This window comes from Tympanuchus pallidicinctus, unplaced genomic scaffold (assembly GCF_026119805.1).
Source record: "Tympanuchus pallidicinctus isolate F22 unplaced genomic scaffold, pur_lepc_1.0 scaffold3, whole genome shotgun sequence".
Classification (NCBI taxonomy): Eukaryota; Metazoa; Chordata; class Aves; order Galliformes; family Phasianidae; genus Tympanuchus; species Tympanuchus pallidicinctus.
In genome coordinates, this window is record NW_026294747.1 from 34,246,593 (window position 1) to 34,274,563 (window position 27,971).

Genomic DNA, 27,971 nt, shown 5'->3' on the forward strand with positions numbered 1-27,971 from the left:
ACAAAGTAGATCTAGTTTGAAAGAATCTTTTTCGTACTCTACAGGTAGGTAAATGTTAGGAAATGTCTAGTATGCATACTGGCCCCTCATCACCAGCTATTTTTCTCTATAGGTCTGACTTAGACCTTATTTACATTATGAAGTGGTCCAGCCAAGAGAAGCAGATATGCAGAAGAAAACCACTAAAAACAGAGCACAGAAACTTCAGATTTATGTGTGATTTATTGGCTGATTCAGTTCTTACTGGAATAATGCCTGTCTCCCCACTGATTTGAGAGCTGATTCTCTTTGTCAAATAAGCCATAATTAAAAATAACCAACACTCTCCTCTGTCTCCCCAAGAATATACCTGTTGCTCATTTGAAAGCTCACTTTTCTCAATTTGGTAATTTCCCCCACTGTATTTCGTGACTATCTTTTTCCAGTGCCAAACATCATTCCCAATTGGTAGGGTATTCACAAACTGTTCAGTCTGCTTTGTAATTTTAATAGAACTGTTGCCTTCACCTGTCTCCCAGCCATGTGTGGGACTCATGAGGTGAGGCTGGTGTCTGAGCTCTGCCCTGGGGGAGAACTCAAGACCAGAATCCTGTCCCCCCCCCCCCCCCCCCAAATGCTCCTCTACACAGCTGCTTTCAATCTGCCCATCACCTGGTCCACACAGATGTTTGAGATTGACCTGATCCAAGTGCAGCAATTTGTACTTGGTCTTATCGAACTTCATGATGTTCAAGTGGGATTCCAGGGCTTATGCAATGAAGAACCTGGTAGAAACAGGCTGTCTTTGAATTTTACTTTTTTTTTTAATTATTATTTTTTATTTTTTATTTTTTTTAAGACCTACAATCATTTTCACGTTAGTATATTTTGTCTGGAAGATATTCAACAAGGCTTCTTAAGCTTACTTCTATTATCCCTTCAGCTAATATAGCAGGTGTCTTCTCATCAAGTAAAGGTAGGTTTCCTAATGATGCTACTAGAAATTCTGTGTGTTGAATTAAAGAAGATTAAGTTATTTTATTTGGAAACAAAGATAAATGAAAGTAGCTTTTTCTGAATATAAAGCTGGCAGTGTAAAAGATGTTCTACTATCACTAAAGTAAGATTTCATAAAGCAAAAGCAAAGAAAAGGCCTAAGAAGAGGCTTAATTCAGGGAAAGTGCTCTTCAATTTTATGAAAACTTTACCTGCGGAAGGAACATAGGAAATGGTAAGACACAGAATAAGAATTAAAGATCCCTGGTTAATAAGAGGACTGTGATACCTAAACTAGGATCAAACTGTTCTAGTTATACTTCCACTAAAGAAAAGACAGAATATGAGTGTTAGAAGGCAGTCATGCAGCTTAATTATGAACAATAAAAGAAGAAGAAAGACTGAGCTAGATGTTTGATTGAAAAAGATGGAAGAAGTTTAAGTGATCCCTCGAGCTGTTATGATGTGGTACCAAAAATTTTAAAAATAATTTCTTAGAAGCAGTTTCTGATGGTAAGAACTGAATAAGGGAGTACTTAAAAAGCAAGCAAACAACACACAACTGAGTACCTGCAATTTGCCTGCCTAAGGTAACTGACACCTTAATAGTTCCAAAGGAGTTGAAGTTGAACTTGTGGTACCAATAACAGATTTGTTTTAATTCCTAGTAAAGAAAGACACACCACATTACAAGAACTGAGAAGAGAGGATTTTAACTTTCAGAAATGTTCTGATCTTTGACAATCTTTACTTCATATACTACTGGGAGGAAGAACAGGGCCAATAGACATGTAAGGGATGAATAAGAGTCCTATGAAATAAACACTATTAACTTAATTCTAACTTTGCAAATTCTAGCAAAACACTATTAACTTAATTCTGAAACTCGCTGATGTTCTTTTTTTTTTTTTTCATTTAATTTTTTTCAGAATAACAGATGCGCTTATTTAATAAGCTGAGAGATTTCATAAGAATTTGTTGAAAAGTCTTGCTGAATACAAGTAAAGTTAAAAGAGCTGGCTGCACTACAGTTGGATGCTGGTTAAATGTTAGGCTGTATTTTCTTTCATATTTTTATAAATTAAGATTGATTTGAAAGATGGTTATGACTTTATATTACCATTTGAAAGGCTGTCTATGAAGGGCATTGACAAACAGCATCACTGTAAAAAGGAAAGAGAATCCCGCATTACCACAAGAATCTGTACTATGGTTTATTCTTTAACTTCCTTAATGATCTCAGAAAGACAGTAACAGAGGTATTAATTTTCATAAATGATGTTGAAATGGCAGGAGCAGCCATTACTTGTGAGGAGCAGAGATGTAATAGAAAAGGAAATCTACAAGAATTAGATTTGTGAATAGAAAGTAATCAGATCATGTTCAATAACAACAACAACAACAAAATTACAAGGTAAAATTTACTATACTCATGATAAATGCCTTAAAGTTAAGAAGAGGCCTAAAACTGTTACTTGAATAAGATAGTAATTTAGGGTGAGAGAGAGTTAGATGCCATTTAATAGAGTACCAAAAAAAAAAAAAAAAAAAAAGAGCGCAGCAAATTTGGCCTCTTTATGCATGTCTTTTGGATCAGGAAGCCAGGAGGTAACATCCTTATAAAATAACTGATTCAAAGTCCACTGAAGCAAATGGAAGGACTCCAACCGCTGTCAATAGGCTTGGATCAGGCCCTAGGCATGTCTGTGTGAAGTCACTTGGAACATTGCATTCCCTTTTTAGGCACAACCATTACCACAAAGACACTGAGAAACTAAAGGGGGGCCAGAAAACTCTACTACCACAAGCATGGGGACTAGAAAGACTGAATTCAGGGTGAATTCATTTAAATCAGAATACAGGAAGCTTGGACTTCTTCAAATGAATACTGTCTTGTTATGTATTTGTACTTTATTTTCCTTAAAGAAAAGTTTATCCTTTCCAGTAAGTGAGCAGTACAACATGCTGATAAATACAATATTTTTTTTAAAGCTCTCTTAAATTTATAGTTGTTTTATTTAACTGACTACAATGTAACTGACTACAATTAAAGCACTTTTATAAATGTTTTCAATTTAGAACTGATTATCCTCAACATAGAAGTAGGAGAATCGTTTTTTTCTGTATACAATGTCTGAGATTTAATAAATAGTTATCCTTTTCCTCTAATTTCATTCTATTCCACTGGTTGCTATTCATAAGAGAAATGTTCCTGCTTCTTAAAAGTTGCAATCAGTTTCTCAACTTTGAAAAATGTAGCTAATGACCAGAACCTGTTGGAGAAACTGAAATAAAGAAAGTATTGTCTCTGGATTGATAGGCATGGCTACTCTTGAAAGTTGGGTTAGCTTTCCAACAAATTCTGACTTTATGTATATGGATACTGGCTTCCAGTAATATTGTAAGTTGTTCTGGTATTTCTCTTCCACATGTGTAGAATCTTGTTTTAAAAGATCTTGAGTTTAGTCTGTTTTGAAAACTTCATTTGTGAGAGCAAAGTTATGATGAAAAGGGATAATATAGCTGAAAAAAAAAAAAGAAAAAAAAAAAGGATGGTATAAGAGGTATTGTTAACTCTGGACAGACTTTCTCTGCATTATCCCTGCCTATTTTCCCCCAAACCAAAAAAAAAAAGATGTTGGAAAACTTTGACAAGACTCTGAAAAGCACAGGAATGTCTTGAGTTACAGCTGAAAATGTAAGCAACTGTTTCCTACTCTATGCACACACATTACTTGACAAAATACTCAGATTTTAGTACCTATAATTAATGTTTATCTAATCATAAGGATAGATTTACTCAAATGAACAAGATGTAAAATGAGCCACTGACTGAAAATTATGACTAGAAATATATATTTCTATTGGAACCCTTAAGCTTTTTCTTATTATCACAAGAGTGGGATAAATAGAGGCTTTCAGATCATTTGGCTCAGCGGTTCATATCTTGCTTAAGGTGGCCTTCACCACGCTTACTTTTTAGGTGCCTAAGCCTTTGGGATGTCTATCTTCAGGGTGCAGAATTGATTTCTCCTGTCTGTTTCTCTGTATTAACTTCAGAAGGAATCCAGATGACTAATTTAGCTAGGGAGAGCTAAAATTTGATCATAAACTCTCTCATTTGTGAGACAAATCCCACACAATTAGTCTGGTTAGACCTCTTTAGTTTGTGCTTGTGATTCATGTGTCCAGAGGATCTTCCATGCAAGTACAGGAAGACTAATGAATTTGGATATTTATCTTTCATTGTCTTCTAAAATAAGGTGTGTTGAGCTTAGATTCAATATGGGTGTCTTTCTATTTCTAACTCAAATAATATTTATGGTCTTTGTTATGCAGAAATTAGCCCATCTATACAGAACAACTTTTTCTGATCTTAGAATTGTATTATGAATACAACTGAAAGAAACACAATTTTATGTAATTCCTTTATTTAGGTTAGAGAAAGATAAAAGTAGGTAGTAGTCTACTGTGCAGAATCTCCAATTTTTTATTTTTTTTTTTTAACTTTTAACTAGTTTTCAGTACATGTTGCAAAGAATGTGGATGCTAAATATATCTAATCCCTTACCTTTGTGCTGCTAAAGTAAGATATAATCTGGAGAAAGGAAAAAAAAATCAAGTTACTCGAGTACATTGATTGAAGCAGTCTGTAGCCTTGTACTTCTCTCTATCATGGAAAACAAAGAATTCATATATTTATAGATGATCACTTGCAGTTTTTGTTGTTATGCCACCTGTTCTCAATCAGTTGTGCCACAAGTCCATTTAAAATGAGTGTATGCAGCAGGTAAAATATACATCCATCCATCCCAGGGAATCTCACTTCAGCACAGCCTGCATATTCAGGAATTATTTCCAAATGATTACAATATTGTTTGTGTTTTATTTGACAATAAAAGTAAATAGAATTCTGATGTAGATACAAAGCTTATTCAGACATTGTCTTGTGTCCTGGCTCCTCAAGCATGAGAAGTGGAATTCATCTCGTATCTACGTAGTTAGCTCTTCACGAGGGTGTGAAATTTGCTCAGAAGCTGCTGAGGACTTGAGCCAGGTTTTGTGAATCAGTTTGCTGTCTGATGACCTCAAAAAAGAAAAAAAAAAAAAAAAAAAAAAAAAAAAAAAAAAAAAGAGAGAGATTAAAAGCTTTTATCCCATGAAACCATGGCCACCATTCTATAGTCCTTAGAGATATTGGATGAAATTCTCAGCATTACATAGAGCCTTGTGCAGACTTCTACTGCCAAGAGAAACATGCAAGGTGTCAGAGAATGAGGTTTTCTTCTTTATTACCATCTTACTTTGTTGTAAACAGTACATTTAAGTGTCAGTAACTATATACATTTTATTTCAATTCATATTAGACTGTAGAGATAGCTGGTTTCATCTTGGACCCCCAGCATATCTTGTCAGAATGGGATGTGGCTACATAGGCTGTAGTCTTTTCCAAAACTATTCAACATTTGGATCCTTGTGCTTCAGAGTATTAACCAGTTTACAAGTCATAATCTGTAAAAGCTCCCCTGCCTCTGCCCTGCTTGACTCCATTCCAGATGAAATCTCTTCAAACGAATCCTGGATCACGATACTGCTTTGTGAGTCTACAGCCAAAAACAAGAGAGCAGAAAAGGAGGGAGGAGAGTGTGTGTGTGTGTGGGGGGGGGGAAGTATATATACAAAGAGATATTTGTTTCAAGGGTAAAGGGGTAAAGTCCTTAATTAATGAAGTCCTTCATTTATCATTTCTGGAATTTAAAAGTATCAGTTCTTGTAAGAGAGGCCAATTATGATATTTAGGGTAAAGTAATTCATCTGAGTGAACTCTCTTCCATTTGAAACTTCTTAATTTCTTATGCCCTCTTCTGTAGATTTACAATGTGAATACACCTAGGCATGCATCTGTTAGTTATGGCAATTTAGAGCAATTACTTAATTAGCTATGACATACGGTTTTGTTTCACATTGAGGGTATTTTCTTCTAAGAAGAAAAAAGAAAGCCTATATGCAGACAATACGCATGAGCATAATTAATTTAATTTGCCACTTTGTGTTAGGCCATTTGGTGTTTACCATTCAAGGCAGATAGGGGTCCAACTGCCTGTTGCTAAATCCTTCATGAAATTAATTCTAACTTAACTGCTTCCGTTTATAACAAAGACAATACCAAATGCACGAGGCAGGGAAGGCTACGCTTTCAGTAAGTGAAATTGTTTAAGTAAAATGTAATTGTAGACTTATCTACAGTATGACTCCTCATGCTATATGAATACACAGACTCATCCCTTCAAAGAGGTGAAATTAGACAAAATTCCATTACAAAATGGAAGGAACTTTGGTAGGATGGAGAAAGCGAGCTGTTTTTCCATAATTATTTGGGATTTTTGTGAAACAAAGATAAAGACCTCCTCATTTTAAGTAAATAAAAATTGTCATTTGTCTTACCATTCAAAGAAACGGAAGGAAAAAGAAAGGAGTTAGTGATTTTTGTCTGTGCTTCTCTATGTAAAAGTAAGTGCTTAACACTAAACCCAATGAAACGTTCAGTGAATATGTAAACAATGCAGATGTTGGTCTTGCTTTAAGATATTATGTTTAAGTAAGTCACACTGATTATCGTTTGGTTGCTGTTGAGTGCTTGAAGTCACTTTGGAGTACAGGACTAAAGTGCCTGAGTCAGCTGGTAACTGGAGGAAAACATGGACTTGAGAGTGCATATAGAAAAATTATTTCTCTGTGTGATATATGTAATGCTATTCCCTCAGTTTCCATTTGTGGCCATCAAATTGAATAGGTTTGCATTATGTCCCTGAATAGCAAGTCTTACTCTTTAATATCAAGGGGGCTGGTATTGACAGTAATAACATTAGTAGCACGGCAGAAGGGTTTATAGGGGAAAAATGAATATTGATGCTAAATAAAATAAAATGTTTCTACCAGACCTTGTAAACTGCTTTACGGTCTTAATGTACTAAGAAAGATCTTGTACGTGAGATACAATGGTCAGAGTTTTAATGATCTGGTGATACGTTTTCTATTGCCTTGCAATAAATACTGCAGAAGTTTACATATCTAGCACTGTTTGGTTTGATGCCCCTCCTTCCTCCTCTTCCCCCCCCAAAAAAAACCACCCCAATATTGTATCATACATAAAGGAGGGTAGCTAAAATGTCATTGGTATTCAAAGTGAGAGCATTAGAATGTGGCTAGACAGAAGAAGAAAGGAAAAACAAGATATTTCTCTGATCTCTTGTATGAAGAAAGTTTGAGGGAAGTGGGCTTGTTCAGCTTCAAAAAGAAAAGGTTCTGGGGAGACTTCATTGTGGCCTTCCAGTACTTGAAGGGAGCATATAAAAGGAGGAAGAACCTCCTGAGGGTAGATAGTGATAGGACAAGTGGGAATGGTTTTAATCTGAGACATGGGAAGTTTATGTTAGATATTAGGAGGAAGTTCTTCTCACAGAGTGTGGTGAGACACTGGAGCAGGTTGCCCAAGGATGTTGTGGATGATCCCGTCCTGGAGGCATTCAAGACCAGGCTGGATGTGGCTCTGGGTAGCCTGGTCTAGTGGTTGGTGATCCTGCACATAGCACGGGGGTTGAAACTAGATGATCATTGTGACCCTTTTCAACCCAGGCCATTCTATGATACTTACTGTTTCTACTAAACAATTATCTCTGGAAACTGAGAAGAAAAAACACAACAATTAGAAAAACAGAAAGACAGACTGGTGAAGAAGCTTTCTAGTTCTCTGGGCTGGCAGGGGCCATGGAGGGCCACCCACAGGGACACAGTTCCTTACCTCTTTAAACAATGCCTGGCTTCACCTGACATGATCTATGAGGCTGTAGAGTAGCCACATTGCAGGTGCCTTTCATGTGCACTTCAAATTCTTTTTCTTTGGAGATATTCTAACTAACAGGATTTCCCACTTTGAAAAAGAAGACTCTTTCAAATCATGACAGAACCTCTCAAAAGCACAGCAAAAATTTATGAAAAAGAAAAAGACTAAACCAAAACAGTAGTTTGGCACAGCAATAAAAGGTGACTGTAAATAAGAGCAATTTATTTTCACCTTTATTGAAAAGACTTGATTTTTCACTTCAGTATTGCTGAAATGCATTTTTTTCATGTAATGTATACTTACACAACAAATTATGGGACAGAATAAATGTGTTTGTAGGAGTCCTTGCATCCTTATCATTTGCATTTTGAACTGCCCATGTGGATTGTACACAAATTGTATGGCTTGTTGCCAACATGTTCAGCTACAGCACAAAATGTTTTCAAGTTCAAAGCTTGTGTGATTGTTCACCTCATTCCTATGTTTTATTCTCACTTCCGTTTTATTACTGGAAGACGTTTGCCTTGTATAAATAAAATCCGTAATAACTTTTAAAATGTGAGAGCCATAAATGGAAAAAAAGGAAAAAAGAGGCCAATATATGCAGATAAAAAGATGCCAGCTTTGTGCAGCTGTTATATTCAGCTTACTTTACACAGTCAGTGTATGAGCATCCAGAAAGAAAGTTCAATTAAGCCTTCCATAGCAATGTTATTGCTCTGTTAGCGACTTTGCCTCCCACCCCCAGAGCACGTATATGCCCCATTGCCAGGATGGGCCTAATGGCCTCTGGGGCTTCAATGAGAAGTCTCCAGTTGCAAGACCACAGCCTTTGTGCTAGCAGCCCCTGACAGACTAAATATATATATTTTAAAAATATGGGTCAAGTTACCTGAGTATGTTCTACTTGCATATACTATTAGTGGTCATTTTTCTTTTGTAGGTTTCCTGGTATTAAATTATTCCCTTTCTTAGCAAAGCTTTTTAAAAATAAATAAATATATAAATAAAACATGACAGAGCTGCTTTTTCCTTCTCAACAGTCAGGATCTCACTCGAGTAATAATTGGGGAGGGGAAGTCCAAATCTAGCTTTGAATTTCTTGATTGCATTCTCTTGCAGGTTACAGAGCTTTTGGTTTTTTATATACGTGCATAGTTCTAATAAGGGCTGGTAACAAATTCCTCTTGAAAAATACTTTTAGATATCCTGAAAGTGTCTATAAATAATGCATATTATTATGTGAAATAGAAGGAGTATCTCTGTAGGATCTAGAAATTCTCTGGGTTTTCTGATTTTCCTAATTTATTCAGAAATATGCCCAGAACTTCACTGTGTGCCATAACCTATGGCATCAGTGATGATTTACAAAGATTAAGGATCATGTCTGAGTACTCTCAGTTCTCTTGTGTTGCACACTTTTTCCTTTTTTTATACCTCTGCTCATTATGTCCAAGAAGCACCTACCTCACAGGCATTTGTACACACAACAGATTGCTGGACCCATATGGTCTGAGAGATTGCATTAGGATACCTTTTTCTCACAGAGTATATTTCATCTCACTTGAAGTAGTGACACGGTACAAATACAAATCAATAGATCATGGTACACAACAATTTGAGTTACATTCTAAGAACAGAGTGCTGTGATGTCTTTAGGCATGCAGTCAATGGACAGGTTCTGTCACTGGATCACTGATGTTATGATTGGAATTTACTGCTCATCCACATCCAGAGTCTTTGCTGAGCTCTTAATGTATTTACATGGTTGTTTGTATTTTATGTATTATTTGTATCACAGATTGTGAGTCTTTTTGTCTTAGAAAAAAATTAATAAAAGAATTAGTGTGAGAAAATGGACATAAAAATTTTCCATTGCAAATGGAAAGTTTGCATTTCAGAAAGGGCTCCAACATTGTGTCTGTACAGCATTTAAAATTTTTTTGCATTTAATTCAGTGTAAACATCTTAATTGTTTAGGAAAAAAAGATTATTCTAGTTACTCCAAGCATAAGGAAATGGTCCAGATTATTTATTGTAATAATCCTGCCCTTTTTACTCTTTATTGAAGTGAAATTCTTTGGAAGATGTTCTGTGAGGTACATGCTCAATTATTTCCATTTGTGTGTTTTTGATGACTGTGTCAGGTTATGCATGGGCTCAAGTTATTGTGCTGAATCAGACACTATGAGTATGCTGGAAACAAAAGGCTCCCTGAAATTTGGAACTAGCAATTTAAATTACATAGGAAAAGGAAAGGGGAAATGCAGGTGAAAACCACTGAAACAGAAGCTTTTCAGTAAGAGCTGGAAAAGGGAAAGTTGGAGAGAAAGATTTTATCTGAAAATTGCGATATGTCTGCAAAATAAAGAATTTGGTGGTAGAAAAATGAGTTGGTATGGGAGAGAAATGCAGGAATGAGTGGTGAAAATCTACACATAACATGGGAGAGGCTTAAAAGAGAAGATCTGAATGTACCCTTCTTCTTTCCTTACTTCCTCCCCTCTTTCCCATATGGATTTTTACATGCGTGTCTTTGAGAAGAAATCTTGGCCCAGGAAACTGAAATAGAGCTGAAGCTTCCAGACTTCAGCCCAGCTACTTGCTGGGCTGGGAGGAAGGTGGCACAACTCAAGTGTGGGTGGCCAGGGTCACATTTACTATTGAAGGATACCCTCCTGGGCTGTGGCTGCCACTCCAGGAGAGCATTAGTCTCCTGAAGGACCAGCCAGCTTTGTGTGGATGGCTCAGATACCCTGGGGCAACTTAGGGTCCTTTAAGACCTTTAAAAGCATGATAAGGCATGCGAATTTCACTCTAAATTCACTCCTCATGTATTTATCCAGAATATAGGAGCAGCTGACACTCATTTCAATGAATGGTCAAAAGCTGTTTGCAATGAATAATCATGTATTTGTGCTCAAAAGTCGTAAGTTGGAAAATGTACTGCTAATTTTTTTTTTTTTTTTTTTTTTTGCACCATGTCTACATAGTAAAATTTAGCAGATCTACATGCACTGGTATATTCAGAGCAATTTAATGCATCTTCTTTGAATATTAAACATGCTCCTTACATCCAATATCTCCAATTTCAACTTAAAGAAATTAAAAGGTTTCAAAAGTGAAGAATGTCCCTCTTTGCTAACCATAAGAAGATATTCAGAGCTGAGGACAATCACAGAAATTTTCAAGCTAGCATATTGTATGGATCAGTGTCAAATGTTAAACCAGGTTGTACAGACAGAGAGCTATAGTCCACACACTAGGGTGTTATTAAATTTCTGGAAAGTAATGAACTGACGCTAGAAGTGAAAAGGAAAAAAGGCAGTAATGTGGAACGGCCCCCTATTCAGGAAACTTTGAAAATGTGCAGCCATTATAGCTGTGGTGAAGTTCCTTTAAATGAGACCTTGGTATGCTGTGGAATAAAGTCAAAATAGGAGATTGTGGCATTCCAAGTCATACTGAATAAATGCATACATTGGGCCAAACTGTGGTCTTATTCACAAGGGAACATTTTTTCTCCCTTTTCAATTAAAAAAAAAAAAGTGCCGAGAACACTTTAAGATACAGGGCACAAATGTGTAATTATTCTTGGCTAACATGGTAGCTGTTGATCATTTAATGAAACCATAATTACCATATAATGGCAGGGTATTTATATGACAGATTACTACATTATTACAGGGTAAGTGCATGATTATTTCTGTCCTCAAAATCAGAATAAAAAACACATGGAAGTGGAAAAATAAGTTGAAAAAATGGGAGGAAAAATTTGAATTTCCCAATGCTATTCCCATATTGTTACTCCATCCCCACCTCAATCATACACTGATGGCAATGGCCACCGGCATTCATACTGAAGCCAAATCTCTGCAGGGAATTCATGCCATAGTACAACAGATCATAAAGCTCTTTGCCAAATGGCTACAGCTCTAGGCTTCATTGTACTTGTAGTTAAGCTGATTCAATAGCAATTTGGTCACCAGAAAGCACTGTACTGCTGCTTGCTCAGAGATCTTGATGGATGTAAAAATCTACTCTAAGAGTTACTTAACTCCCATCTATGTCTTTAATAGGGAACAGTGATAGCTAATGTGGATTTCAGAGCAGTAAGTTTTGATTGGGTAAGGATGTTGAATTCAACAGGATTACCTATGAGTTGAGTAGTGTTAACGTGGTTTGATTTCAGCTAACACTGTTGGTGCTCATCACGATGCAGAAATTTGCTTGCTTAGTGAAGTTGGAATTTAAATGCGAGAAAAAAAAATATTTCTTGAATGGGCAAAAATACTTGGACAAGTCATGATTTTTGAAAGTTACATGGACTTTTATATCCCAAATACAGTCCATCTTAAGGTTTTCAAACCAGATGGCATCTTTCTGCAGAGAAAGCAAGCTGGCTGTGTAGCCAGCTGATGTCAAATACCCAGCTTCAGCAGGGAAGTTAAAAGAGCTCTGCCATCATCTGTTTCACCTGAAATTTTCCTCCAAATCTTCACTGTGCTATTCACTTGTTGAAAGAACCAGGCTAGCAGTCCCTGTTTTCAAAAAACATTTTGAGAGCCAATACTGTAAGCTGCAAGTCATTCTAAGTACAAGAGCTTGACTCTGAATAACAACTTCTGAATTTGGCAGGCTTTTTGACTCTGGTTTTCCTAGATTGTTCTCCAAGAAGCAGTGTTGTTGCAGCTATTGTCATTCTTTTTTGTTTGTTTTTGTGTTTGGTTTTTTTTCAGGGATGAGAAATGATCTCAGGTAAAATCTACAACCTTTGAGCTTTGTTTATCAGGGCTTATCCTGTGTGTCTGTATACAACTGTGAGAGAAATACAAGTTGCAAGAGAGAAGAATGTGAAGGTGCTAAGGAATCACTCTGTATTACTTCACATACAAGGCAGCTGTAATTGCCCTACACTTCTAAATATCTCCAATAATAAAGCAGGTTTTGCTCTCAATGATCAGTGATTGCACATACAGATAATTTGCTGCTGCTAGGTTATTTTTTTTTTCTTATGGAGAAAGAACCAAAACAAAACAACACACTGGAGATGTGCTTAAGAAAGCAGTGCACTCATGATGCTGGTGAGAACTGTGTTGTGTTGGAGTCTGACTGTGCTCTGCCTGCAATTCCAGCATGTCCCATAGAGTACTCATTCACAAAGAGCAAAAGTCTGTTCTTCCAAGTTCTTCATATAGCTTCTTATTGTAAAGTTAAATGTATAGTGAAATGTATCTAGACTATGAGTTATTTTAATGTTTGCAAATTAAGCATAGTCTTCTCTTAAAAGACTCTTAAAAGACTTCCAGTGGAAATAAACAGAAGATAAGGCATTCAACATCAAGTAGGAAAAATCCTACTTTTTTTCCAGGAATAGAGTACTATCAGTTTTTCCATTAGAAAAGTAATTTCTCAGGTTTTTCTTTACATTTTTAACATGCCACCAGGATATAAGGAAATCTTTGGTCTCTTGCCTCCCCACCTTCTCCCAAATGTTCATTTTAAAACAGTCTTCAAGTAATTAAGTTATGTGCTATTCTGCAAATCCTTTACAGCTATTACAATATAGTTATCAAGAATTCCATCCATCTGGCACAAAAATTTCACTGACTTCAACAAAACATGGTAGAACTTCAAGCAAGTCCCATGAGGAGGGACTTTGAAATAAAGTTCAAAATATTTCATGATTACTTCTTACAAGAGTGTTCTGTTTTATTTTCCTAGTGACCCATAGCTATTCTTATCTTTACTTTTTCTCTATCATCCATTTCTAAGCAAAGGTCATATATTTGTAACTTTATTTTCAGATTCTCCTGGCAAAAAATCAGAGATGCGGGAAACTTTCTCTCAGCCTCAAATAAGTCAACTGCCAGAGTTTCAAATTCTGGCAAACCAACTTCTCCAAGGCCTCGTAAAAATTCTAGGCTGTTATCTCCATATGCCTGATAGACTTTTTTTGTGATCATAATTAAAACCGTCTGTCCTTTCTCTGTGACTTCAGGAGAATGGCAATGAGTCGCAAGCTCTGAAAAAGCTAGAAGAACAGAGGCTGGAGTTATCAGCTCAGAGTCACTTAATCTGCTATATTTCATCTACATACCTGTAGATGCAAGGCACTGCCATCTGCCTCTTAAGTCAGGTGACTTCGACACGAGTCAACCAGGGCAGAAGGCAACTTCACAGTAAGCATCAAGAGACAGAGTCTGGGGTTTGGATGGAACCAAAAAAACATGAAAAATAAACTAATTTAGGTTAGTGTAATTTTTGTTCCTCTTTTATTATCTGTTAGACTTTCTCTGTTTTCAGTGATATCCGAATAAGGGTTTTTTGTTTGTTTGTTTGTTTTTAATAAATAAGAATACATGAAAAGTAGAATGATATATGCAGAAGGCACAGAAATAATACTGAAAGCATTCTCAGTTTTATTTTAGGGAGAAATACTTAACCTTCAAAATATCATTTTGAAAACTAATTTACTATGATATTTTATTCTGTAGTATTTGTGGCTCTGCTCTTATTTTTCACACCTTGATATCCACTTTCCAAATGTTGTTGATTTCCTGTCATTTTTGAGCAATCTTTACTTTCAAGGCTTTCTTGCTACTTAAAGAAAGTGTGTTCACCAAGCAGGTTACTTTTCAGCTCCTCTAGTTCTTGATATCCTGCTCTTGTAAAATAAGAATGCATTTCGGCAACAAATTGGTCTGATGTTAGAAGAGGAGATGCTGGGAGTTCTAAATTTAATAACAGCCCTAACAAGCTAATAGTGTTCCTGAGGTTTGTCTTCATAGGCAATCTGATGCTCAGGGAAGCGAAATGACTTTTTGATGTTGTGCTTGGAAGTTCAGTTCCTCCATGATATTATCAATTATCATCATCAACTTTGGCTCCCAAATTTTGGGGAGAAGTTGAATATCGTGTTAGGATGACAGCATATGCCTGAAGCTTCAATATGCTCGCTGCCTCCCGAGACTCGACCTTGGTCCTCACAGGAGTTCAGAGGACCAAGCTTCTCTGAAGGTCTGAATTTTGGGTGGTATTGTTTCTTGTTTTCAAAAGGAGTTTGGTATTTAGGACTCTCTGAGGTCCTGGATCTAACTCTGCACAGGTCCTGCTTTTTAAATGGAATAAGGTTTGGTTTCAGAGACTGGATCCCTATCAGGGTCTGCAGTGCTGCCCTAACAAAGGAGAGCATATATCTACAATGAAAGAAATACTTTAAAAAGAACAAATACATTCCTGGTACCATTTCCTTATAATCAACATCAGAGATGAAATTAGAAGCAACCTGGTTAGGTCAAGTGTTTTAATAAATATATTTCTTCAACAGATAGTAATATTAAAAGGTTCTCTTATCATATTTAGTTTGATTTCATGGTAACATGTACAACTATTAATATAAACAGCCTTATCATTCAATTTTCTATTGAGCATTCCTTTTGTAGTTTTATTTTCTCGTTAGTTTCCTGCTTTATCATTCAGAAGGTTTGCACTATATTCTTGCACATATTTGGTTTGGTGCCCAGAAATGTATTATTTTAACAGGGCTAGTTCATTTAAAGTTATTACTTTACAGGGGTTCTACAACGCATACATAACTATGCGTATGTCCTTCTACAATGAACATTGTGGTAAAGTTACTACTAAGAATCTTGTTTTTTAGAGTTGATCATATCTGCTATATTGTTACAATTATTTGATCAATCCAGCCTCTAACTTTATTTTTTATGTATTTATTTATTTTAAAGAAAGGAGTTCTTAATTGTCAAAATATAATTCTTATTCTTTCTTCAGTAATGTTGGTCCTTCAGAAGCTATCAGGATTGTCAATCATCCTTTCTTTTATCGTAGCTGTTCTTATGCAGAATTCTTTCAGTCAAAACCAGTAACCCAGTGTTCAGTGACTTACACGTGGATTGACTGTGATGCTCTCTCAAAATCAAAATTGATTTCAATATGTATTTTTATATGTATTTCTGTTTGCTTGTGGGTTCTTTGAGAATATGTCCAAATATACAATAGAGTTCTTGTTTTGTTTAAAGACTTTAATAAAGTTCTGAACTATCAATTTTCTGTTGAAGAGAATCTAGATGAATTTGCAAGATAAACAAATCTTTAAAAGTAATGTAATTTCTTTGAAACTTTTCTATGAAGCTCTATCACAAGGCAGCCTCAAGGCTCAAAAAAGTACATAAAAAATTAAAAAATCTGCACAACTTCTGATGAGAGTTGAATCTGACAAACTTTTGCAAAGAATTGGCATTGAAAGATGGGGTGTTGGTGTGAATGGTGTAACAGAGTATTGCACTAATGTAGCTGGTCAGGTGCCAGTGTTTTCAAGCTGACCTGAATATCATGTAATGTGCTAGTATGACTTCAAAGTTACATAAATATCTTCTGTACTGAGATACCTGATTTGCTTCCTGCAGCTAAGGCAAAATGAGAAAATTCATCTATTACGCTTGAAGGAGACAGGGCATTTAAATATTTTGCTTCTTTTTTTCTCATCATTGCCCACCTGCAGCTTTGGAGGATAGGTTTGAGGCTGCTTAAACTAATCTGCATCAGCTGACTTGGATTCTTATGTCATTTGTTGGGTGGGTTTCAGGTATTTTTTTTTTATTTTTTCTTACCCTATACAGAGACTACGTTGGTTTTATGCCTTGTCCTGGTGTTGATGGGATATTCGTTACCTGTGCTTTCTACTTTAGTGGTTCCATGATTACATAGTTCTGAGCTGCAAAGACACACATGACTGTAAGGAACTAAGTATTCAATTAAATTTGGAAATGTTGTGCTTATGTCTTAAAACATAAAATTTTACACTATTATTGGAAAATGGACCCAGAATACAGGAAGTATCTTAGAGATATGGGAAGAAAAAAATAAATCTGCACACCATTTTCACAGTCTGTAGCCAGAATGAAGAGTTTACACACTCCACATACCTATTTCAAGTTTGTGTACAGTATTTCCTGTTGATGCTTTTTCTACTGTAATATAATGGTATTGTTGAAAGTTTGTGGAATGACAACATTCATGAAGTGGTAAAGGGAGGAACCTGCACAAAATAGAGTGTGATCAAGCCGTGCATCTGATGTTTTTTATCAAGTTCTTCTAGCCATTTAAGAAGTCAGTAGTGTTTAGATTTAAGTTTTTAAAAAGTTGAAGATTGTTTTTCCTAATAAGCATCTTAATTTATTCTCCCTTAGTCTAATGTTACAAATCTTGTTTTGTCTGAGTATTTCAGTGAAGTGGAGATACTATTACTCAGATTGCAGAAGACTATTCTTCTGGCTTGGGAGAGAAGGGCAGAAAACTGGTTGTGTAGGGTGGATGTGCTGATGGTATTTTCTTCTGTTGCAAGAGACACTGGACTCCATCAGTGTGATTCTCATAGCTATGTAGAAAAAGTGAAAGCCTGTGGTTAAAAGAGCATAAAATGTGTTATCTTAATTCTTATGTCTCTCTTGAAAATATGCTGTAGTATTATGTAACTTGTGCTGTTAGCTGATAATGTACTGTACATTTTTCCTGAAAATCTAATGGCAACATGTGTTTACAGTTATCCACTAGTATCTATTGCATTGTGTTTATTATATACTCTATGAAAGTGATAATGCATAGCTCTCATACTTAACAAAGCTTTTATTTTCTGCAAAACAGGGCTGTATTGGACTTAATTTCACTGTGAGGATAACTTTCAGTAGACACTTTCTTTAGGGTTCAGTAGCCTTCTATCAAAAATGAATCTTCAAAACTTCAATGAGAACCATAATATATATGATGATAATGATAATATTAGCCCATTGATTTCTAAAAGAAATCTAAAAGATTTCTTTTACTAAACTACTACTACTTTCTTTTACTAAAAACTACTAAAAGAAAGTTATTCTTAACTTCAGTGCTCAGTTTTAGTAGCAGTAGGCTACTGATTCCACTATCATTCTGCCAACAACAAATACTCAAACACTTCACAAAGATAAAAATAAATTCTCAACATACTTTAATGAAAATTATTTCTTGTTGTTTACTAATTTTAGAAGATCAGTACCAAATACTGTCGCATGAGAGGGGTGCTAGGAAGAAGCATCATGTTTTTGTGTTTACTTTTTGTAAGTATGTTTACTTTTTGTAAGTATCTTTCAAAATATTTTTTTTCTGAGGAGGAAGGGACAGTGAATAAAGCTTATAATAATATTTTAAGAATCAAAAGGATCAGCAATCCTTCTTGCTCCCTATAAAAAGCATGTGAAAAGTCTAATATAATTGTGTTTTGGGGTTTTTTTTGATTTTTTTTTGTTTTGTTTTGTTGTTGTTTTAGTGCTTTGTTTTACTTATTTGGCTTTTCTTTTTTTTTTTTTTCCTCTGCTTGAAGAAACCACCAAATTCTTCCAAGAAGTTTGACTGACATTGTGGATAATTGAGGAGGACAATCATGCCTGCTTGCTCTCTTGAAACAGAATACCAGTCTGTCATTACTCATGTTCATGATTGAATAAGGTGTGTTGCACTTCTAAACACTACTCTCTACTGAAACGTTAGTCTTATTCTTCTTGGATTCCAAGAGGATAAGTATAGTCTGAACTTTTTTTTTCCATTCAGATCTCTGGCTTGGTATCTGTTCAAGATGTACATGCACCCTTGGTTATTTGCATACTGCAATTAGCTGTGTCTGTGCTCTTCAGAGTTTGTAATTTACTTAGATTTTTGTTATAGAAACTGATTTAACTTGAAATCTATCCCTCTACATGCAAGACAATTTTGCCATTTTACTTCAGAAGCCAGACAATTTATAGATGAGCTCAGACCAAATAAATCAGAGAAGATATATTTATAGGTCTAATATACCATATATATTAATATATATTTTTAATCACTCTCAGACTGTCACCCTGCAGAAATAATTAGCTTCAAGCATGGCATACGCATCTGCTGTCTGAGCAGATACTATTGCTTGTAGGATGCTTCAGAACAGACAGCATTTGGAATAGTCACTGCCACTCCTTGCCTCAGTGATGAGGTGAGTCTCTTTAATTTCCCTACACTAATTCACCTCAATGGCTGTGTAACTATAATTATCCTTAGACTGAGCAATTTCTCCTCAAGAGAACATTTACAGTAATTCTGAACAAAGAAATATAGATTCACTCTCACATTAACTTTGTGCTTCACAGATGAAAAAGGTACTGATTCATTTTCTGCTCCTTAGCTACTTTTCTCCCAGCATAAAACCTCAGGAAACCCTCAGCCTGGCTTTCTGGAGAGGTGGGGAAGGACTACATCTCAGTGGTCTCAGGTTGACTAGATTTCTAACTATTCATGTATGCATACAGGTGGTTTGACTCCTAAATACACTGATCCTTGGATGATTCTATGTGAAGTTACCATGAGATGCAAGTTGAATTCTCATTTCTCTACAATTTTGATGGTGTGCGACTCTAGGCCCATTTTGAAAAGTTAGAGGTACTTTTATCCTCCTACAGCATCATAACAAAACATGTGGAATTATATGTGTGTGATAAAATGAACAATATCATAATTCAGATACCAGGACTTAAAAGGAAAAAAATGATTTGCAATGTCTAGCATCAATTGTTAAAATAGTTTTGAAGATCTTAATCTCTCGAAAATCTCTCAAATTATTTTAGATTATTCCTTCTCATGGCCTCTCCCACACATAATAATCAAATGCAAATAAAATTGATCTTAGTAGAAATAATAAAGTTCCATAATAAATATATTCTGAAAGCTAAGAAAGTTATTTCTGCTTAAGTGGAATAATTCTTGTTCCTATCTTCAAATACAAAAACACCGAAGTACATGTTTTTAGTCCATAACTTAGTTCAAGAAAATGTTAATTTTTTTTCTACTTCAGGTGTCTGATATGTCGGCTTTAATCATTTTATTAATTTAAAACTTCTTTTTGCATAATGTGTCTTCTCTATTATGTAGTTCTTCATCCTTGTACTCCTCTATAAGCTCAAAACAGTTCAGTAAAACTCATTAGAATCAAAAGTCCAGCAGTAATAAATTATAGTATATCCTAGAAAAATCTAGTTGCTGTACTTTGTTGGCATATATTGAAAGACAAGATGCACATAAAATAAGGTAATGAATTGAAAACATAGAGAATACAATGGACTGTGAAACATTCAAGACAGATTTTTAACTTTTTAATTAATTCAGTGGTTACATCTGAATACTGGATGAACTACTGCTATCCTGTCTCACCAAAAGATTCATGGTTAGTTGTACCTTATGACAGCTTTAGTCAAGTTAAACAAAGTTGGTTTTACTTTTATATTTTTAATGCTGAAACTTCCCATGAAACTACAGGCTTTGAAACAAAATAATTATTTCCACAAAATTGTTGCAAAAATTGAAAATTGAGGAGAAAATTATTATTACGAGTTTCAATTAAAAATAACTTCTCTCGCTCTACAGATACTGTTGCCATTATTATAACATCTTTTTGTATAAACTCACATATTCTCGTGTTCCAAACTAAAAAGGCAAAATCTATATTAAGTGAAAAAAACCTGGAAAACCTGTAGGAGCTTTTCCCCGCAGTGCAAGATGCTTATCAAGAGAAACAATAATTTGAAGAAGTTCTCTTGCTTTTTCTTCTGTATAAGGTTTGCTAGAGAAACAACAACAGAGAACAGAGAAGAAACGGATGATAACCTTAGCAAGTAGCAACTTTCATTTACCAGTCTTGTCAAGAGACTACTATGTAAAGTGTAAAAATAAAGTAAAAGGAGACTTTACTGGATGTAAAAAAAAAAAAAAAAAAAAGAAGCGTAACCGTTTTAGGACAAAAACAAGAAATGTAGAATAAAATCTATTCAATTAATGTTGAACAAAGAAGTTATAATCTTCTTACACAGGTCGATATCCACCCATATTATACACACTGTAATTAAATCTACATGGCTTTAAATCTGTAATCAGAGAATAATGGCTAAATTCTATAACATTTAAAAAAGAATATACTAATGAACAGGCAGAGACATGACTTACTTCCTTCAGTGTCCAGAAAATCTTCATCCACTATGTTGCTAATGCCTAAGAGGTTATAAAAATAAGACAATGTGATCCAGCAGCGACAGTGAAAATAATAATAAAAAAAAAATTAAGTAGCTTCTGGGGGAGTAATTCTAGTGAATAAAGTGAGGTTAATGACTTTATTTAGGCAAAAACTACCATCCAATCTGGATTTGATGAAGTACATAGTAAAATATTCTTTGAAATTGTGACAAGACTTATGACAAAGTGTAAAAGTAATTAAAGGAAATAATAATAATAATAATAATAATAAAGATACACATGCAAAAGCTGCTAACATCTAAAAGTCAATCAGTTTTGGATTTGGAGCAATTTGTCTCCAGACAATGAGCTACCTGACCTGGGGAAATGGGCTGGAATTATTTCAGATCATTAGATCATTTTATTTATTTGTTTATTTGTTTGTTTATTTATTTATTTATTTATTGTCAAAATGAAAAATACAAGGAATTCTGAAGAGTGAAAAGTAAGGGTACTTGGTTAAGTGCTGCCTGTCGTGTTTGTTCTTCTCAGTGGTTAATATGATATGGAAAGCAATGACTGAAGCACAAATAATGTGGATGGAGGAGTAACTCTGGAATGAATAAAGCTCTCTCTTTAACGTTTCTGATAAACCATGAAGACTACATAACAGTTTGTTTCTTTTTAAGCCAAGAGAAGCCTGACATTGAAAAAGTAAGATTTGAGATTTTTAAACGTTGAAAGTATCCTGTGAGTATGCTCAACACTTTCTTGATTGTGAAAAGAAGGCAAGGGAGATTTTGGACAATCAGCTTAACAGTGAGAATTGAAACTGGATAATAACAAATTGCTATAAATACAGCTATCTTTAAATAGTAAATAAGAATGGGTACCTTCTTAGAGATTTCTGTTACTAGACGAAGATACACTTTCAGAGGCTAATCTGAATTCAAGTCTTTGATACATGTATTTGTCTAGAAGTTTTAATTCTTGATGGAAAAACACTAAGATCAATGTTCATAGTATTTATTTCTGACTCTCATCTGTGCTTGAAGTTTCAGAAGCTGTTTTGAGACCCAGACTTACATGGCTGCCCACCTGGGACTATGCTGTGTTGTGCAGGAACACAATACACTGTTGTCTTCAATGAATTGAAAGAAATAATGCTGTTGCTATAAACAAAAACCATAGAAAATGTGAAGAAGCATGGATGTGAGGACCTAGCACAGTTTTAAACTGCTCTAACAGAACTGTTGTTATGCTGTTGATATTGGTACTGGTTGGGACTTCCAACCTGGCCAGCAGGAAGGAAACACATATGCTCAGTCTCATGAATTTTCATGTAGTGTGTTCACTACTGCAGGAATCACCAGTGCACTGTTGGTATCAAGAAGAAGAGACTATAGTAGGCTTGTCTGAAAATGTTCTGAGAAAAAGCCTCTTTTTTTTTTTCCTGTATGTATAAATAATTTGGATTTGTTCAACAAAAAGGAGTTATAAGAGACAGCATATTTGGTTTCTGTTTCTTCTGAATTAGTATGGAATGACTGCTTAGTGAGAAGGACAAGACTTCTCTAAGCACAGTCCAGAATTACAGAATGGTTGAAGCTGGCAGGAACCTCTGGCTCTGCCTGTTCCAAGACAGGGCACCCAGAGCAGGTGGGCCAAGAGTCAAAAACCTTAAGCTGCCACTTCTTGCTTCATTTCCGGGAAACACTGCTGCTTCTTCAACTTATTTTGGTTTAGGAACACTGACACAGCCTGAAAAGAAAGATAAATAACTCAAAGGGGAAAGCGTTGCCTACTCCTGGGTCCTTTGTAAGTTTTGCTTTGTTTTACAGACAAGTGGGACCAAAGAGAATTAGCAACTGAAACTCTTGATGTGGTGAGGGCACAGGATAAGATGCTGGTGTTTCTGAGATTTGGAAAAAAAAAAAAAAAAAAAGACTACATGATTTATTTTTCTACTTTCTTGAATTAAGCTTCTTATCAAACTGTCTGGTATCAATCAGCTTTCTGTGGATGTGCAAGCAGCACAGTTTAGTTGTGGTCTTGTCTCCATGACCCCAATTTGATGCCAGTGAAAGCAGATTACTCTACTTTGGAAACCTAACACTGATCTTGAAGATGAGGGTAATGGAGACACAGGCACTAAAACTGCCTGGAGGAGCATCACAGGTTGCAGAGCTCACAGATTCTTCACTCTGCAAAAGCAGAATCTGGAAACACTCGCTGCCCATCCATCTCTTGATCTTCTGCTGGTGCTGCCAGAAAACCTGGGTGAGATCAAAACTGCAGGAAACTTCTGGTGCTAAGAGAGAATTAATTAACCAAACTCTGGGACAAAGCAAAGGATGCAATTGACTCTAATACTGGTGTTCTAGCCTTGGAAAATGAGCGGTTCTTCATCATAATGTCAGCGAGACAGAAGTGCTCTTTTGCTTTCACATAGAGAGGGAATTAGGATAGTTGATGACTGAAAAAAAAAAAAAAAAAAGATCCTCCTTCCTGAAACAGCTTTGGTGGTCAAAACAGAGCCTAGGTGCATACCTCTGGGCAAGTGAGCAATGTATCAGTCTTTCTCCACTGTGGACTCACCATCCTCATAAGGCTCTCAGCTGCCAGTACCAATGAGGGAGATGCTAAGATTCGCCTCAAACCTTGGCTGTATTTTCCCAGTGGCAGTGCAGCGTGCTAATCGCTGAGCCATTGGGATAGCCCTGTAGGGCATTCTTCTAATAGTTTTTCTAGTTCTTCCACTGATGTCCTTATACATCTTTTATGATTTCGATAGTGATGCTACTTTCCCCAGGCACTTTCCTTCTATCTTACTCTCCGCTTGCTTTTCTTTTGAATATAGGGGGAGGGAACTACCTTAATCTTGCCCTTCATTGCAGTGCAACCTTTCAGAAAAGTTGTTTCCTTCATCTGCTCTTCCCACCCTGAGTACACATCAAGGAATTCTAAAGATGGGAAATATTTGAGCTTTTTCTCTTTAAGTTTTGATGGTCTTTTTTCCTGACTTCACGTTCTATTTAGAGGTTTTTCTTCTATATTGATGAACAGCCAGTTCTTTTCAATTTAGAATTAAACTCTAAATATTTTCTTCAAACTGTACTCATTGCCTTTACAAAGGAATGAAAACAAAATGCAGCGTCTGACATCTGAAGGAGAAAATCTTGTTACCTTATGGAGTTTTAGAAAGAAACTGTATTTTTTTAACTGCGGCTCTTCTCTGATATGCACTGCTGATAAATAGTAAAAACAAATTCTTTCCTAACTATATATTTCTCTCATATTATACATAGATAAATTCCTATGGGAATAACGTAAGCAGTATAACTTGAGATATGAGGTAGCTGATGTATATGAAGTATTAATATGAAAAATATTTTTACTTATGTATGTTATAAAGCTCTTGGAATATTGCCAGCAATGAAGGTACTGGTCAGTTAAAGAAATGCCTTATCCCTGCTCTGCCAGTAGCTTTTTTTCCCTGCAGGTCCATCTTCCTTTGTTTTCCTCTTCTCTTTTATTCTCACTTCTCATCTCCCATTCACTATTATGCAAGGTCCTTTTGAGGAGCTTCCTTTCCTTCCCTTCCCACTAACATACGTATTGGTAGCAGCAACTGAAGCAACAGTCAGTGGGCACTTGTAGAGGTGGCATGTTGTAAAATAATATTTTTCAAATATTTAATACTCCGAAGATGTGGACTTTATCTACACTTAATGGGTGGGGAGGCTGATTACTCATTCATAGCTACGCCACTTGTGAATGATGAGGTCACCCCTATCTCAGGAAGATAAATGCCATATCCTGTTATGACATATTCCTTTTGTATAAAATTAGTTCAATTTTCTCACTACTGAGGAATCAGTATAGCTGAGGAAAAAAAGTCACTTCAAGATAAAGGCATTTTTCTACTGTAATTCATTATATATCCTATTTTCATTTTATTTTATTTCTGTTCTGTTTTGTTCTATCTTATCCTGTTCTATGTATAGTATTTTACTCTCTACCTAAATGATATCTGACTAAAGTGAAGCAAAAATTAGATGATACAATGAAGCTTTGTAGCATTCTCTCTCATACCTGTCACAGGCTCCTTCCAACAGCAGATAATGAAAATTCAAAGTCAAACCATTTAACTTTAAGTAAATGGAAATGAATTTCCAGAGAAGAGAGATTTTTTCACCTGTGAAAAAAAGGAACAGCAGTATACTGACAATGTGAATCAAGATATAATATATAATTGTGATAGATAGGTATATGTAAAGCATAAATATTATATGTGATTATATTACACACTGTCATGTGTTTTTAATTTTTATCTTTATATGTTTTTGCCTAAGACAGGAAGATCTAGACTGTGTTGTATGAAACAGCAGTACTGTATCAGAACATTTCTCAGATCAATCAATACTAAAGCAACTTGCAGAATATCTTACAATGGTATAAGGCATTTAGACAAAAAGTATGTCACTCAGACACCAGAACCTGTCAATAATCAGAGCAAAATGAGAAATAAATTCAATTAAAAATATGAGGCTGGATCCTCAGCTCTTTCACACAGGCGTGCTGCACCGAATTCATTTTAATCCATCACACGGTGTTGTAGCACTGGTGAAACGCGTGGTGAATTGGGCCCACGCAATTTAATAAGGTGCAGAGAAGAAGCTTGATGATGGATATTTTCTTCAGTGTATAAAAGAAGACATGTCTCAGAAATTCTGTGTTTTACTGTTGTGATTAATTTGGGTGCAGAAGATACTAACAATCAAAATGGACTTTTCAGCAGATGAGATAATATTTTTCATTTAGTATCTTTTTAGAGTGATGAGAAAAAAAGTGCTTATGTATTCTGCAAACATTTGCAAACCTACCTTGGAATCGTGCTAGTCTCACAGCATACAAAACTATCTGTTGGTAGTTCCACTGACTCAGTGGGTCTACTTGTGTGAGCAAAGTTACCCACGCTGCCTTTTCAGTTGTGTTAACACTTAAATTCAGATACTAATCAATAGTTACCAAAGATCTCAGACAGAGAGAGGGAGAGAGTGAGTCTGGTTCTTCTCCCATGGATAAAAACTGGTGACTTTCAGGACTAAACGGGCTTGACTAAAGGCTCTCTGTCCGAGCTGTCCCTTTGAAACATGAATTCCTGCCTGGAGTTGCCACTATAGAGCAGAGAGTGACAGTCAATGGATGGGGACCTGGACATGATTACATCCACTCTATTGCCTGGACATACACTGATGGAATGATCATTTGGAAAATGTCTACTCCCCACATTTACATTCCTTTCAGCGTTGTTCCATAGCCAATTAGAGTGGTAGCCCAGCCTATATTCATGCCAGTCTTGTACTATATTGTAAGAAAAAGGAAAGGAGCAGCTCAGAAGTCTTTAATTATTCCTCCAGCCATTTATTGACCTGCTCTCTAAAGGCCATCTACGGGCCTTCATCTGCATGCAAAATTCCTATTGACATCACTGGGAGGGCCACAGGCAGATGGAAGGTACTTTGTAAACCTCACATTTTAAAGATGTTGTAAGAGAAAGGCGAAGAACTTGCAGTTCTTGAAAAGAAGTGAACAGCTTTATCTAATATAGCTCTTTAAACATGGAATTCGAATGACGTTTTTTCCTAGCGAGCAACGTTCCCTCTCTTCTCTGTGAACAACCTAACCCACACGTTTCTGTAAAGTCTTCATATTTAACACTCAAACAATTGGTGTCCCTATAGTATAAACAGGATAGATAATGAATATAAGTGGGATAGAAAATTAATCCTACTTGCAAGGAAAGAGAGTCATAATTCACTTAGGCTTCTCAGCTCTTACGTTATGAGGTCTTCAGCTAACTCATGGGATCCATTCCACATCCCACAGATGCTCATTATGAATTCTTTTTATGTGCAACATGTGGGGACTAACCAGTTTCATATCTCCTGGTATTAGCTGCAATCCAAAGCATTTTGTATTAAAACAGAATGCAAACACAGATGCTATTTAATACAAAGAATTTGAATGCAGTCTCTGTTTTAACATCAAGTTAGTGCGTTTTAATTTGGTTCGGAGCAGAAATGCAAAGAAAAGTCAAGATGAGAGGATACCGTTAGATGAGGAGCCAAGCTGAGATTCCAGGAGGCACACATGGGAAAAAGAGAGATGGGGCCAGGTGACAGCTCTAATTTATGGAAGCGGAGGATAAGGTGCCCTCAGGGCGGCGGGGCCTCTGCAGCACCGCGCACGCAGAGGCACTCCCAGCGTCCCGTCCCATGCCGGAGCGCTGTGAGCCGCTCTTCCCCGGCCTACAGCCGGCAGCGGGCTGATGCGGTGCAAGGTGCACTGCCGCGCGCCTGGCTCGCAATGTCCCCTCGCTGCTCAGCAAAGTGCACGGCAACGCACTCTTCGCTCCGGCACGCAGCAGAACGGAGCTACAGGTCCGTGGTTCGGGAGCGCCCCGACGCGCCGGGAGATCCGCTGGGACCCTCCTGCGGAAAGGGCCCTCATGTCGCCCTTCCCTCGCCCTCGGGGCGCGCTGCGGGCCCGCAGTTCCCGGCTGGGGTGCCCCTCGACCAGGGCCAGGGAGGAGAGCGCGGGCGGGGAGGCGGCGGCTCAAAGGCGCCGAGCCCGCTCTTCCCGCGGGGCGGCCGGGGAGGAGGCGAGGGGCTCGGCGCGGTGAGTGCCGCCTGCGGAGGGTTTTGCGCGGTGTGATCGGTGCGCTCACCGCACGGCGCACACCTTACAAGTTTGAGCGGCAATAACATTGCTGCACACTAGGAGGGGAGGAGAGTCAGCTCCCTATAATAGGAACAAACTCCGCCGTTGCACAAAAGCGGCGCGTTTTCTCGCTCGAGAAAATCGTCCCTTCAGAGAGAAAGGGGAGTGGGGGTGGGGAGGGGGGGAAGAGGGGGAAGCAAAAGCAAAAGCAAGTTACCAAGAGCGAGAACTCGCGCAGCAACCATCCGCCGCTCTTCCTCCTCTCCTCAGGACCGGAGCGGGGCTCTCCCCCTCCCCCCTGGCGCGGGCCCAGCCGCGCTCCGCCGCCTTTCTTATTACTTCATTGAGCCCGAGCGATCCTCCAAGAGTCGCGTTTTGGGGAGGGGGGAAGTTGGGG

The 27,971-nt window shown here is 36.8% G+C and overlaps 2 long non-coding RNA genes across 2 annotated transcripts; one reads left to right on the plus strand and one right to left on the minus strand.

The window, feature by feature from the left end:
• The first annotated feature begins 769 nt into the window (after nt 1-769).
• On the plus strand, nt 770-22,248 carry LOC128086629 (uncharacterized). The gene is made up of 3 exons (XR_008209446.1): nt 770-955; nt 18,198-18,322; nt 21,904-22,248. It is a non-coding gene; the product is annotated as an uncharacterized LOC128086629 (long non-coding RNA).
• Nucleotides 19,626-27,933, minus strand: LOC128086628 (uncharacterized). Its single transcript, XR_008209445.1, has 4 exons — nt 27,792-27,933; nt 24,944-25,046; nt 20,843-20,887; nt 19,626-20,462 (listed from the first exon to the last, which is right to left on the minus strand). It is a non-coding gene; the product is annotated as an uncharacterized LOC128086628 (long non-coding RNA).
• Between the last annotated feature and the right edge of the window lie 38 nt (nt 27,934-27,971).